The sequence below is a fragment of the Leptonychotes weddellii genome, chromosome 9 (assembly GCF_054177405.1).
Source record: "Leptonychotes weddellii isolate Sample4059 chromosome 9, ASM5417740v2, whole genome shotgun sequence".
NCBI classification, from domain to species: Eukaryota; Metazoa; Chordata; class Mammalia; order Carnivora; family Phocidae; genus Leptonychotes; species Leptonychotes weddellii.
The window spans coordinates 113,415,367-113,420,507 of NC_138377.1; the positions used below are offsets into that span (position 1 = coordinate 113,415,367).

At 37.6% G+C, this 5,141-nt stretch overlaps 1 pseudogene; it reads left to right on the forward strand.

Annotated features, from left to right (window-relative positions):
• The first annotated feature begins 3,019 nt into the window (after positions 1-3,019).
• LOC102727178 (huntingtin-interacting protein K pseudogene) lies at positions 3,020-3,449 on the forward strand (annotated as a pseudogene).
• Positions 3,450-5,141: the final 1,692 nt, after the last annotated feature.

Consider the following 5,141-nt stretch of genomic DNA (forward strand, 5'->3'; position numbering starts at 1 on the left):
ATGTTGAGAAAAAAAAAAAGAAGAAGAAGAAGGTAGTGGGAGGGGAAGAATGAAGCGGGCGACATCGGAGGGGTAGACGAACCATGAGAGACGATGGACTCTGAAAAACAAACTGAGGGTTCTAGAGGGGAGGAGGGTGGGAGGATGGGTTGGCCTGGTGGTGGGTATTGAGGAGGGCACATTCTGCATGAAGTACTGGGTGTTATGCACAGGCAATGAATCATGGAACACTTCATCTAAAACTAATGATGTAATGTATGGGGATTAACATAAGAATAAAAAAAATTAAAAAAAATTAAAAAATTAGAGATGACACTAGAATATCAGGGTGAGGAACTTTCAAACTGCAGGCTGGTATTGATTTCATTGGGGGGCATAAAAGTGTTCTAGATATATGTATCTTTCAAGAAGCACATCTTCTCTCTAAAGATAAGATCAATACATGTGATTGTACACATATGACAACCATAATGTCACACTTCCTTTTACAACAGCAATATAGCAATTCTCAGTGTTGCTGTCATGTTCTTATTCAAGAGTAAGACAGTACATTTCAGCCTTGTTGTCTCTGAGTGTAGGTATATGTGAGAGTATATGATCTACATCCACCAAAGTAACACAAATTCAACATGACAACCTATAAAAAGAACTTCAAAGTACTGTGAAATTAGTAAATGCAATGACTATTTAAATACCAGCAGAACAAATCCAAAATAATCTACCAAAAGCAAAGTATGAAATGAGGCCACGTGAGTTTATAACAATGATGCGGGGTAGGCATCCAGAAACCTGAGATTCTCCTTTGAGTTTTGGATACTTGCTGTATCACTTTGAACTTGTCACTTAACAGCCCTGGGACATCTTTCCCTCACCTGGAAAACTTGATCTTAACTCTAGATATTCCCAAATCAAACAATGTATTACATCTAAATACTTTTACAATTTCTTGTGTCTATTGCTTTCAAGATGGATTTTCTTTATAAATGAACTTTATCTCAACACCACACAGCCAGGGAGGGGTACCTGTCACTGCTCTCATGCTGGCTTTTTTATCTTTGGCCAAAGCTGAGCTCAGAAGCCTACCTTGAAGAGGAAGCAGAATCCCATTGGATTCTCTTGCTTCCCAAAAACTGAATAACACCTCACTTGATCCTACTGTTCACATGAATCTCAGAGGAACAAGAATCTTTCCTGTTTTTTAGCTACTATAGAATTATCACATTGAATTTCTCCCCCGTGCCTTGGTAGAATGTGGGTTGGTTCAGAAACAGAATAATGTCTGTGAGAATTAACTGAGTAGGTTAACTACACTCTATTTCTGTTCAGCATTGGGTCAGCATTGGGATTTAAGCCATCTTAACTCTGATATCAGATATGTTGTTTTTTTTTTAAATTCATTTAGTCACATATATTTACCAATGCACTTCTATTTAGTTCTAGTATTCATGTTAGGTCCATGACCAAATCCACACTTCTGATAGAAAGAAAAAAAAAAAAAACACACCATCAACATCAATGATTAAGACACTGAAGATGGGGTGCCTGGGTGGCTCAGTTGGTTGAGTGACTGCTTTCGGCTCAGGTCATGATCCTGGAGTCCCAGGATTGAGTCCCACATTGGGCTCCCTGCTCGGCAGGGAGTCTGCTTCTCCCTCTGACCCTCCCTCTTCTCATGTTCTCTCTCTCATTCTCTCTCTCAAATAAATAAATAGAATCTTAAAAAAAAAAGACACTGAAGATGAACAAAATAGAGTGCATGAAAAGTACTTTAAATTTACCTACATAAAGACAATGAAAAATGCTTTAAATGGCAAATATAAATGTTTTTACAAACAATTATGGAAAATATCATTTAAAATGTTTGTAACAATGAGACCCAATTACTAAGTGTATTGAAGAATTCTCTAAGATGCATTAACATGTATGATCTAGAGTTCATTGTTATGAACATCTTTATTTCAGACATGTATTAATTAGATTTTCCTATACTTCTTATTTATAAAATACTTTTAATCAATACATTTTTGAGATCAAATTAGCAAAACATTCATTTTTATTATGAAATGTCATATATTTTAAACTTGAATCAGTATATATTTCTTACATTTCTCATTTGTAAATCTTATGATTGCTTTGTTTAATATAGCCAAAGGTCAAAGTGAAAGAACCATGAAATTATTCATGCAGAATATGTGCATCATGGAAGATTTTCATAGAATTAGACTTACGGTCTGAAGATAATGAGTTGGATTTTATTCCTTATCATGGTGCCAATTTTAATAGAGTGAACAAAATATTTTTGGAAAAATTTGCTCACGTAATAAATTGTTGCGTGTTTTGTTCTTCTGCACAGTGAAGCTATGACAGAGAAGAATGGGAGAACATGCTTCTGAAACATGGTGGCATGAATAAGGGTGGCCTCTTTTCCTTTCACTTCTCCTATATTCCTTAAAACAAACGACTATTGGGGAACATGCAAAACTGGGTTCAAATGAAGTATTAGGCTATGTTAGAGCTTCTGAGAATAGAATCAGTGTAGGAACCTTCTCTCTCCCATAAGATCTCCAAGAGAGCTTGGGAGATCAGTTTTAAAAAGCCCTGATAGATGGACTTCTGGTATACCAGCCTGAGGAATAATACAGACCAACTTCCAAATAAAGCTGGTGAAAATTATAAAGAATGGCAATTTAAAGTCCCCAGAAATGGTCCTAAGGACACAACAAATGAAGAAATATTTAATTGGGAAAACCTACTAAAACTTTGTAAGAGCAGTGAGTCTGTGGTGTTTGAACTATGGCCCACTCCCTCCATCCCACATCCCAGCTTAGAGTGATGAGAGCTCCACTCCAGATGTGTGTAGTCAAGAGCATGGGACTCCCTTTCCAACAGCTTCTAGTTGAAGGGCTATGGTATCTTTCCAGGAGAGGCAGGACATCAACAGTTTTCATCATGCTCCAGTTATGTGTTGCAGAGACTATAGTCCAGGCAAGTACAGTTAAAAGGTGAGGGTTCAGGGGATCGATATGGCTACCGAGGGGGATGTGGAGCTGGAGTTGGAGACTGAGACCAGCGGCCCGGAGCGGCCTCCCGAGAAGCCACGGAAGCATGACAGCCGTGCAGTGGACCTGGAGAGAGTCACCGACTACGCAGAGGAGAAGGAGATCCAGAGTTCCAATCTGGAGACGGCCATGTCCGTGATTGGAGACAGACGGTCCCGGGAGCAGAAAGCCAAACAGGAGCGGGAGAAGGAACTGGCCAAAGTCACCATTAAGAAGGAAGATCTGGAGCTGATAATGACAGAGATGGAGATCTCAAGAGCAGCAGCAGAACGGAGCTTGAGGGAACACATGGGCAACGTGGTAGAGGCTCTTATTGCCCTAACCAACTGATTTGTGCTTTCTCAGACCCACTCACTGGATTATTTTATTTCAATAAAGATGTAGCCTTTTTTTTTTTTGCAAAAAAAAAAAAAAAAAAGTGAGGGTTCAGTTTTTCTGCCCTGTTCCCACTTGTGGGATGGAGTGTCTATCTTGGGTGAAGCACATTGAGAATATTGGGTCATGGACCACCTTAATCCCAGTTTGTACCACTTTGGGAGAAGCAACTGGAGAAGATCAAAAGCTACAACCCAGTCTATAACTCTCCACCCCACCTCGAATGCCTACCTTATTAGGGGTATCAATCAGAGAAAAGTACTCCATTGTTCCTACCCCCAGCTCCAGAGCCTTGACTCATATATTTACCCCATGGTAGAGGCAGGCCATGAAACAAAGAGCTCTGAATATCTTCTCAAGGAACTGGTTTCATTGCAACAGAATATGGGGTATTAAACCCAGAAGAATTTTCAAAACAACGAGAGGTGTGGTGAAAAGTAATTAAAAGGAAACTGAATAATTCTTTGGAAATATAAGTTAAACCATTATCTGACTAATTTTCCAGAAAACAAAACAAAACAAAACAAATAACAGGGAACAGACAGCTAAGGAGAACCTTTCTGTGGTCAAAACAGTCTCAAACAGAGACCTCAAAAACTGTCCCTGTAAAGGAGCCAGAATTTTATTGGATAAATCTGTGGAGAAATTTATGACCCAGGTCATTGTTGAAAATGACAGAAAAATCAGAAATGAGTGGAACTTAACAGCATGATGTGATGAAAAAAGAGAGAGAGAGAGAAAATGCCAGAATCATCATCATCCCAGGATGACAGTGCTCATGCTCAAGGCTTCACCTTCATGGGGCAACACCAGAGGCTCACACTGAAAGGGTGACATTGCCAAAATAATCCAGCCAGTCATATAAAATATTGATGAACACATAACAATAACAAGTCCCAGAGGAATGGTACTGGGGATAATATCCAAACTTGCTACAATTTATTGTTTAAATGTTTAGTACCCCTTCTAAATAGATGGATATATATTGAATTGGGAGGGGGGCTGGACATTTTAAAAATATTTTATAATAACTGTATCAATATGGTATTGCCCCAATTGTATCAATATGATATATATTTATTTATGCAAAGAAATAGGAAGTTTTGACACATCCACAGGAAAAGTAACTAGGCAACAGAAAAACAGAAATGCCTGTGAGAGGAATCAGATGTCAGGTTTAACAGACAGAGACATCAAAGTAACCATTATAAATATGTTCAAAAACTAAAGGAAAACATGCTGAAAGAAGTGAAAAAGATATGATGCTAATGTTGCAACAAATAAGAAATATCAAAAAAGAGGAATAATATTTAAAAAAATAGAAATCTTGAAGCTGAAAAGTATAATATTGAAAGAAAAATCTGCTAGAAGGATTCAACAGTAGATTTGAACTGGCAGAAGAAAGAATTAGTGAACTTGAAGATAAATCAATAGAGATTATGCAACCTAAGTAATAAAGAGAAAAAATGAAAACAAATAGAGAGGCTCAGAGAAATGTGGGGCACCATTAAGCTCACCAATGTATGCATAATGATAATTCCAGAAGGACAAAGGAAGAAATGAAGGAGAAAAATATTTGAAGAAATAATATTTGAGAACTTCCCAAATTTGATGAAAAATTTTCATCCATACATCCAAGATGCTAAAAAAATATCCAAGTAGAATAAATACAAAGAGATCATAAATAGATACATCAGAGTAACAAAA